This window comes from Salmo salar, unplaced genomic scaffold (genome assembly GCF_965601325.2).
Source record: "Salmo salar unplaced genomic scaffold, fSalSal1 ptg000357l, whole genome shotgun sequence".
NCBI classification, from domain to species: Eukaryota; Metazoa; Chordata; class Actinopteri; order Salmoniformes; family Salmonidae; genus Salmo; species Salmo salar.
Window position 1 is genome coordinate 168,329 of NW_027675358.1, and position 11,672 is coordinate 180,000.

Genomic DNA, 11,672 nt, shown 5'->3' on the forward strand with positions numbered 1-11,672 from the left:
GTTGTTTTGAACGCAGCATTAAAAAAGATCGTGCCAAAATCTCCAATCGTAAAATGACGTAGAATTGCATTAAATGCGTTTATAAAAAGGCCAAACATTTTCTGGACACTAGGCCACAAACCTTTTTTCCCCATGTGGGCAACTTCTGTAAATGCCTCTACTTACTGCTCTATGCCACTACGCAAATGTGATGATATGCATGCAATGCAGGTCACCCCCCTCTCGTGCTCACTTGTTCCGGCAACTCCTGATTTACAAATTAGGCACTGTCTAGCTCTTTTTTTCTCCCTCAGTCAGTCTTTTTCCAGTAACTCCACAGTCAACAACTCCACAGTCAACAACGTCTAGCCTAGGGGTGTCAAATTCGATTCACAAGTGTCTGCGGGTTTTTGGTTTTTCCTTTCAATAAAGACCTAGACAACCAGGTGAGGGGAGTTCCTAACTAATTAGTGACCTTAATTAATCTATCAAGTACAAGGGTGGAGGGATAACCTGCAGACTCTTGGCCCTCTGTGGAATGAGTTTGACACGTGACTAACCCTTACCTAGCTCTCTCTCTCTCTCTCTCTGTGGCTTGTATTCTTTCCCCTGGCTTCCTTGTTTGGGCACTCTCTCCCTCCCCTACTCGCTCTCTCCTCTTCCCCCTTTCTCTCCTTTCTCCCCCTCTCTACTCTGTTCCTCTCTCATTCCTCCACCCCTGGCAGTGCACTCTTAATCCCCCCGCCAGAGTCCATGCCCTTGTAGAGCAGAGAGCATACGCTGGCGACCGTCAGCCCAGCTCCAGTTGATGAGGTAGCAGCATATCGCTTAGGGGCCCTGGCATGGGTCACATCCTGCCACGGCCCTGCCGCAGCCTTCAGGGAGGCACCATCCTAGTCAACTCCCCCCTCCACTATCACTGCACTTCATGTGTAAGCACTGAGCATTCATGGCTGCTTCACCCAATCATAATAACTTATCACAATAAAATAACAACAGCTTGCAGTCAACGGTAGATCCACCTAGCCAGGTAAACACTTCTTTAATCACTAGATTGTAATACTGGGGTGGTGAACTATTAATGACTTACCACATAATTGTTAACAATATATAAATGAACGTCATATAAATGCACACACTCAATCTCATAGCAATATAACAAGGTCATTCTTCTTTCCGATTTGGAAAATCTGGCAACGTCAAAGCATTCCCCCTAGCATGTCCATGTTTGTCTTGTCTTATAATGCATTTGTGTGGTATGGAGTCCACATACCTACAAATCCAGAAGGCTAAATTAAAATGGCGTGCTGACTGTTAATGGAGTGGGACAAACATATGACTTCACTGTCTGTTGTGGCTTCAAGCTCATGTAATGAATAATACAACAGTCTCCACCTGTATCAGTGCAGTTAATGGGCCTGACAGTTGCTATTTATATGTATATTTTCAGCACAGTGTCTTCCCTCCACGATCACACTCAGTCAACTTGTCCTTGAATTACACAGACAAGATAGCAAAACAATACCCAGAGAAAAGACTGTTTATTATCCTCTTTTAAAAGCTAATCAGCATGTAGTGACATAGCCTGATGCAAAATAGAAATTCCAGGAGAAAAACTCTCCATGTAACTAAATTATGCTCTGAATGAAAGTAAGCTCACCCATGCGGTTAATTTGACTAATTTTCTGAAATGACTTTTGTTTCTCATGAGGCGATGTAGCTAGCTAATGTGTTTGTCGGTCCACTCCAGCTGAATAATATGTATAGAGATCCTATTAAATAACTATTCTAGTATTCTAATTCATAATTCTATGGTCATATGACCCACAATGAGAGACAACTGGGGAATGCAGCTGATCGGTAGATTACTACGCTGACATCACAATGTCAGACCTGGGAATTGATTGAATCAACGTGAATAGCTTGAAACATTCATGACTAAGACCTTTGTATAGACAGACATAGCTATCCTGATTTGTGCTGCAGCGAAAATAGAGAGGATGCATAGTACAGTAATGCATAGTACAGCAACGTGAAAGTGCAATGGTCTCCTGAGGGATCTCCTCCCAGACCTGGACTAAAGCATCCGCCAACTCCTGGACAGTCTGTGGTGCAACGTGGCGTTGGTGGATGGAGCGAGACATGATGTCCCAGAGGTGCTCAATTGGATTCAGGTCTGGGGAACGGGCGGGCCAGTCCATAGCATCAATGCCTTCCTCTTGCAGGAACTGCTGACACACTCCAGCCACATGAGGTCTAGCATTGTCTTGCATTAGGAGGAACCCAGGGCCAACCGCACCAGCATATGGTCTCACAAGGGGTCTGAGGATCTCATCTCGGTACCTAATGGCAGTCAGGCTACCTCTCAATTTAGAACGCTCATTTAGAACGCTCATTTAGAACCCTCGTTTAGAACCCTCGTTTAGAACCCTCGTTTAGAACCCTCGTTTAGAACCCTCGTTTAGAACCCTCGTTTAGAACCCTCGTTTAGAACCCTCATTTAGAACGCTCATTTAGAACGCTCTTTTAGAACCCTCATTTAGAACCCTCATTTAGAACGCTCTTTTAGAACCCTCATTTACAACAACAATCAGCGTTTGAGCTGGACACACTTTTTTCAGAAACTATTTACACAAAAAACACACACACAGTCCTTACAAAGTTTATCTCCAGAATGTGAGCAGTTTATTTTTGGATGCAAATGGTTCATATATTCACAGAAGTATATATATTTAATCACTGAACAGTAGCAGACCTAACTTCATCTGTTCCTGACTCTAGATAGTGGATTAAAAAGACCACCTGTTGTTACATCAACACCAGACATCATGATTCATGGAAATGGACATTGTATTTTATCAAATATGAAAACCTTAAATCTCTTCAAATTCAAATCAGTCAGAAAATAAGGATCGTACATAAAACAGAGCAGAATAAATCATCACATCACCACCAGCTCAGCTATAGACTACACCAGCGTGACTTGTATCTATGTGGACCCTACTACAGTTTAACCAGCTCAGCTATAGACTACACCAGCATGACTAGTATCTATGTGGACCCTACTACAGTTTAACCAGCTCAGCTATAGACTACACCAGCATGACTAGTATCTATGTGGACCCTACTACAGTTTAACCAGCTCAGCTATAGACTACACCAGCATGACTAGTATCTATGTGGACCCTACTACAGTTTAACCAGCTCAGCTATAGACTACACCAGCATGACTAGTATCTATGTGGACCCCACTACAGTTTAACCAGCTCAGCTATAGACTACACCAGCATGACTAGTATCTATGTGGACCCTACTACAGTTTAACCAGCTCAGCTATAGACTACACCAGCATGACTAGTATCTATGTGGACCCTACTACAGTTTAACCAGCTCAGCTATAGACTACACCAGCATGACTAGTATCTATGTGGACCCTACTACAGTTTAACCAGCTCAGCTATAGACTACACCAGCATGACTAGTATCTATGTGGACCCTACTACAGTTTAACCAGCTCAGCTATAGACTACACCAGCATGACTAGTATCTATGTGGACCCTACTACAGTTTAACCAGCTCAGCTATAGACTACACCAGCATGACAAGTATCTATGTGGACCCTACTACAGTTTAACCAGCTCAGCTATAGACTACACCAGCATGACTAGTATCTATGTGGACCCTACTACAGTTTAACCAGCTCAGCTATAGACTACACCAGCATGACTAGTATCTATGTGGACCCTACTACAGTTTAACCAGCTCAGCTATAGACTACACCAGCATGACTAGTATCTATGTGGACCCTACTACAGTTTAACCAGCTCAGCTATAGACTACACCAGCATGACTAGTATCTATGTGGACCCTACTACAGTTTAACCAGCTCAGCTATAGACTACACCAGCATGACTAGTATCTATGTGGGCCCTACTACAGTTTAACCAGCTCAGCTATAGACTACACCAGCATGACTAGTATCTATGTGGACCCTACTACAGTTTAACCAGCTCAGCTATAGACTACACCAGCATGACTAGTATCTATGTGGACCCTACTACAGTTTAACCAGCTCAGCTATAGACTACACCAGCATGACTAGTATCTATGTGGACCCTACTACAGTTTAACCAGCTCAGCTATAGACTACACCAGCATGACTAGTATCTATGTGGACCCTACTACAGTTTAACCAGCTCAGCTATAGACTACACCAGCATGACTAGTATCTATGTGGGCCCTACTACAGTTTAACCAGCTCAGCTATAGACTACACCAGCATGACTAGTATCTATGTGGACCCTACTACAGTTTAACCAGCTCAGCTATAGACTACACCAGCATGACTAGTATCTATGTGGACCCTACTACAGTTTAACCAGCTCAGCTATAGACTACACCAGCATGACTAGTATCTATGTGGACCCTACTACAGTTTAACCAGCTCAGCTATAGACTACACCAGCATGACTAGTATCTATGTGGACCCTACTACAGTTTAACCAGCTCAGCATTAGACTACACCAGCATGACTAGTATCTATGTGGACCCTACTACAGTTTAACCAGCTCAGCTATAGACTACACCAGCATGACTAGTATCTATGTGGACCCTACTACAGTTTAACCAGCTCAGCTATAGACTACACCAGCATGACTAGTATCTATGTGGACCCTACTACAGTTTAACCAGCTCAGCTATAGACTACACCAGCATGACTAGTATCTATGTGGACCCTACTACAGTTTAACCAGCTCAGCTATAGACTACACCAGCATGACTAGTATCTATGTGGACCCTACTACAGTTTAACCAGCTCAGCTATAGACTACACCAGCATGACTAGTATCTATGTGGACCCTACTACAGTTTAACCAGCTCAGCTATAGACTACACCAGCATGACTAGTATCTATGTGGACCCTACTACAGTTTAACCAGCTCAGCTATAGACTACACCAGCATGACTAGTATCTATGTGGACCCTACTACAGTTTAACCAGCTCAGCTATAGACTACACCAGCATGACTAGTATCTATGTGGACCCTACTACAGTTTAACCAGCTCAGCTATAGACTACACCAGCATGACTAGTATCTATGTGGACCCTACTACAGTTTAACCAGCTCAGCTATAGACTACACCAGCATGACTAGTATCTATGTGGACCCTACTACAGTTTAACCAGCTCAGCTATAGACTACACCAGCATGACTAGTATCTATGTGGACCCTACTACAGTTTAACCAGCTCAGCTATAGACTACACCAGCATGACTAGTATCTATGTGGACCCTACTACAGTTTAACCAGCTCAGATATAGACTACACCAGCATGACTAGTATCTATGTGGACCCTACTACAGTTTAACCAGCTCAGCTATAGACTACACCAGCATAACTAGTATCTATGTGGACCCTACTACAGTTTAACCAGCTCAGCTATAGACTACACCAGCATGACTAGTATCTATGTGGACCCTACTACAGTTTAACCAGCTCAGCTATAGACTACACCAGCATGACTAGTATCTATGTGGACCCTACTACAGTTTAACCAGCTCAGCTATAGACTACACCAGCATGACTAGTATCTATGTGGACCCTACTACAGTTTAACCAGCTCAGCTATAGACTACACCAGCATGACTAGTATCTATGTGGACCCTACTACAGTTTAACCAGCTCAGCTATAGACTACACCAGCGTGACTAGTATCTATGTGGACCCTACTACAGTTTAACCAGCTCAGCTATAGACTACACCAGCATGACTAGTATCTATGTGGACCCTACTACAGTTTAACCAGCTCAGCTATAGACTACACCAGCGTGACTAGTATCTATGTGGACCCTACTACAGTTTAACCAGCTCAGCTATAGACTACACCAGCATGACTAGTATCTATGTGGACCCTACTACAGTTTAACCAGCTCAGCTATAGACTACATCAGCATGACTAGTATCTATGTGGACCCTACTACAGTTTAACCAGCTCAGCTATAGACTACACCAGCATGACTAGTATCTATGTGGACCCTACTACAGTTTAACCAGCTCAGCTATAGACTACACCAGCATGACTAGTATCTATGTGGACCCTACTACAGTTTAACCAGCTCAGATATAGACTACACCAGCATGACTAGTATCTATGTGGACCCTACTACAGTTTAACCAGCTCAGCTATAGACTACACCAGCATGACTAGTATCTATGTGGACCCTACTACAGTTTAACCAGCTCAGCTATAGACTACACCAGCATGACTAGTATCTATGTGGACCCTACTACAGTTTAACCAGCTCAGCTATAGACTACACCAGCATGACTAGTATCTATGTGGACCCTACTACAGTTTAACCAGCTCAGCTATAGACTACACCGGCATGACTAGTATCTATGTGGACCCTACTACAGTTTAACCAGCTCAGCTATAGACTACACCAGCATGACTAGTATCTATGTGGACCCTACTACAGTTTAACCAGCTCAGCTATAGACTACACCAGCATGACTAGTATCTATGTGGACCCTACTACAGTTTAACCAGCTCAGCTATAGACTACACCAGCATGACTAGTATCTATGTGGACCCTACTACAGTTTAACCAGCTCAGCTATAGACTACACCAGCATGACTAGTATCTATGTGGGCCCTACTACAGTTTAACCAGCTCAGCTATAGACTACACCAGCATGACTAGTATCTATGTGGACCCTACTACAGTTTAACCAGCTCAGCTATAGACTACACCAGCATGACTAGTATCTATGTGGACCCTACTACAGTTTAACCAGCTCAGCTATAGACTACACCAGCATGACTAGTATCTATGTGGACCCTACTACAGTTTAACCAGCTCAGCTATAGACTACACCAGCATGACTAGTATCTATGTGGACCCTACTACAGTTTAACCAGCTCAGCTATAGACTACACCAGCATGACTAGTATCTATGTGGACCCTACTACAGTTTAACCAGCTCAGCTATAGACTACACCAGCATGACTAGTATCTATGTGGACCCTACTACAGTTTAACCAGCTCAGCTATAGACTACACCAGCATGACTAGTATCTATGTGGACCCTACTACAGTTTAACCAGCTCAGCTATAGACTACACCAGCATGACTAGTATCTATGTGGACCCTACTACAGTTTAACCAGCTCAGCTATAGACTACACCAGCATGACTAGTATCTATGTGGACCCTACTACAGTTTAACCAGCTCAGCTATAGACTACACCAGCATGACTAGTATCTATGTGGACCCTACTACAGTTTAACCAGCTCAGCTATAGACTACACCAGCTTGACTAGTATCTATGTGGACCCTACTACAGTTTAACCAGCTCAGCTATAGACTACACCAGCATGACTAGTATCTATGTGGACCCTACTACAGTTTAACCAGCTCAGCTATAGAGTACACCAGCATGACTAGTATCTATGTGGACCCTACTACAGTTTAACCAGCTCAGCTATAGACTACACCAGCATGACTAGTATCTATGTGGACCCTACTACAGTTTAACCAGCTCAGCTATAGACTACACCAGCATGACTAGTATCTATGTGGACCCTACTACAGTTTAACCAGCTCAGCTATAGACTACACCAGCATGACTAGTATCTATGTGGACCCTACTACAGTTTAACCAGCTCAGCTATAGACTACACCAGCATGACTAGTATCTATGTGGACCCTACTACAGTTTAACCAGCTCAGCTATAGACTACACCAGCATGACTAGTATCTATGTGGACCCTACTACAGTTTAACCAGCTCAGCTATAGACTACACCAGCTGACTAGTATCTATGTGGACCCTACTACAGTTTAACCAGCTCAGCTATAGACTACACCAGCATGACTAGTATCTATGTGGACCCTACTACAGTTTAACCAGCTCAGCTATAGACTACACCAGCATGACTAGTATCTATGTGGACCCTACTACAGTTTAACCAGCTCAGCTATAGACTACACCAGCATGACTAGTATCTATGTGGACCCTACTACAGTTTAACCAGCTCAGCTATAGACTACACCAGCGTGACTAGTATCTATGTGGACCCTACTACAGTTTAACCAGCTCAGCTATAGACTACACCGGCATGACTAGTATCTATGTGGACCCTACTACAGTTTAACCAGCTCAGCTATAGACTACACCAGCATGACTAGTATCTATGTGGACCCTACTACAGTTTAACCAGCTCAGCTATAGACTACACCAGCATGACTAGTATCTATGTGGACCCTACTACAGTTTAACCAGCTCAGCTATAGACTACACCAGCATGACTAGTATCTATGTGGACCCTACTACAGTTTAACCAGCTCAGCTATAGACTACACCAGCATGACTAGTATCTATGTGGACCCTACTACAGTTTAACCAGCTCAGCTATAGACTACACCAGCATGACTAGTATCTATGTGGACCCTACTACAGTTTAACCAGCTCAGCTATAGACTACACCAGCATGACTAGTATCTATGTGGACCCTACTACAGTTTAACCAGCTCAGCTATAGACTACACCAGCATGACTAGTATCTATGTGGACCCTACTACAGTTTAACCAGCTCAGCTATAGACTACACCAGCATGACTAGTATCTATGTGGACCCTACTACAGTTTAACCAGCTCAGCTATAGACTACACCAGCATGACTAGTATCTATGTGGACCCTACTACAGTTTAACCAGCTCAGCTATAGACTACACCAGCATGACTAGTATCTATGTGGACCCTACTACAGTTTAACCAGCTCAGCTATAGACTACACCAGCATGACTAGTATCTATGTGGACCCTACTACAGTTTAACCAGCTCAGCTATAGACTACACCAGCATGACTAGTATCTATGTGGACCCTACTACAGTTTAACCAGCTCAGCTATAGACTACACCAGCATGACTAGTATCTATGTGGACCCTACTACAGTTTAACCAGCTCAGCTATAGACTACACCAGCATGACTAGTATCTATGTGGACCCTACTACAGTTTAACCAGCTCAGCTATAGACTACACCAGCATGACTAGTATCTATGTGGACCCTACTACAGTTTAACCAGCTCAGCTATAGACTACACCAGCATGACTAGTATCTATGTGGACCCTACTACAGTTTAACCAGCTCAGCTATAGACTACACCAGCATGACTAGTATCTATGTGGACCCTACTACAGTTTAACCAGCTCAGCTATAGACTACACCAGCATGACTAGTATCTATGTGGACCCTACTACAGTTTAACCAGCTCAGCTATAGACTACACCAGCACGACTAGTATCTATGTGGACCCTACTACAGTTTTAACCAGCTCAGCTATAGACTACACCAGCATGACTAGTATCTATGTGGACCCTACTACAGTTTAACCAGCTCAGCTATAGACTACACCAGCATGACTAGTATCTATGTGGACCCTACTACAGTTTAACCAGCTCAGCTATAGACTACACCAGCATGACTAGTATCTATGTGGACCCTACTACAGTTTAACCAGCTCAGCTATAGACTACACCAGCATGACTAGTATCTATGTGGACCCTACTACAGTTTAACCAGCTCAGCTATAGACTACACCAGCATGACTAGTATCTATGTGGACCCTACTACAGTTTAACCAGCTCAGCTATAGACTACACCAGCATGACTAGTATCTATGTGGACCCTACTACAGTTTAACCAGCTCAGCTATAGACTACACCAGCATGACTAGTATCTATGTGGACCACTACTACAGTTTAACCAGCTCAGCTATAGACTACACCAGCATGACTAGTATCTATGTGGACCCTACTACAGTTTAACCAGCTCAGCTATAGACTACACCAGCATGACTAGTATCTATGTGGGACCCTACTACAGTTTAACCAGCTCAGCTATAGACTACACCAGCATGACTAGTATCTATGTGGACCCTACTACAGTTTAAACCAGCTCAGCTATAGACTACACCAGCATGACTAGTATCTATGTGGGCCCTACTACAGTTTAACCAGCTCAGCTATAGACTACACCAGCATGACTAGTATCTATGTGGATCCTACTACAGTTTAACCAGCTCAGCTATAGACTACACCAGCATGACTAGTATCTATGTGGACCCTACTACAGTTTAACCAGCTCAGCTATAGACTACACCAGCATGACTAGTATCTATGTGGATCCTACTACAGTTTAACCAGCTCAGCTATAGACTACACCAGCATGACTAGTATCTATGTGGACCCTACTACAGTTTAACCAGCTCAGCTATAGACTACACCAGCATGACTAGTATCTATGTGGACCCTACTACAGTTTAACCAGCTCAGCTATAGACTACACCAGCATGACTAGTATCTATGTGGACCCTACTACAGTTTAACCAGCTCAGCTATAGACTACACCAGCATGACTAGTATCTATGTGGACCCTACTACAGTTTAACCAGCTCAGCTATAGACTACACCAGCATGACTAGTATCTATGTGGACCCTACTACAGTTTAACCAGCTCAGCTATAGACTACACCAGCATGACTAGTATCTATGTGGACCCTACTATAGTTTAACCAGCTCAGCTATAGACTACACCAGCATGACTAGTATCTATGTGGACCCTACTACAGTTTAACCAGCTCAGCTATAGACTACACCAGCATGACTAGTATCTATGTGGACCCTACTACAGTTTAACCAGCTCAGCTATAGACTACACCAGCATGACTAGTATCTATGTGGACCCTACTACAGTTTAACCAGCTCAGCTATAGACTACACCAGCATGACTAGTATCTATGTGGACCCTACTACAGTTTAACCAGCTCAGCTATAGACTACACCAGCATGACTAGTATCTATGTGGATCCTACTACAGTTTAACCAGCTCAGCTATAGACTACACCAGCATGACTAGTATCTATGTGGACCCTACTACAGTTTAACCAGCTCAGCTATAGACTACACCAGCATGACTAGTATCTATGTGGACCCTACTACAGTTTAACCAGCTCAGCTATAGACTACACCAGCGTGACTAGTATCTATGTGGACCCTACTACAGTTTAACCAGCTCAGATATAGACTACACCAGCATGACTAGTATCTATGTGGACCCTACTACAGTTTAACCAGCTCAGCAGTACTATTATAACAGAGACTAAACCCAGGATAGAGGGGCTGAGTGAATGTGGTCTGGACTCTGTGGAGGAGGGTCATTGTGTCAGAGACACTGTAGAAGGACAGAGTACCTGCCTTGTGATCCAGGTACACTCCTACTCTGGAGGACTGAGGGCCTGATACTTTAGTCACAACATTATTGTGTATGAAACAATAATCACCTCTATAGCGCTGTAAACTCCAGGACTTGTTATTGTATCCAAATCCACCATCTGACCCTGTTCTGCTGATGTCTTTATATGAGACTGCTGTAATAACCCACCCCCCAGTCCACTCCACCTCCCAGTAACAGCGTCCAGACAGACCCTCTCTACACAGAACCTGAGACCAGTTGGTGAATCTGTCTGGATGACCAGGATATGGTTGGTCTTGGTCTGTACAGGTCACCTTTCTGTTCCCTTCAGACAGAGAGAGGAGTGTGTGTGCTGTGTTTGGGTCCAGTGTGAGCTGACAGGAATCTGGGAGAAGAGCAGAGACCAATGAGGGGAGTCAGAACAATAAGTTA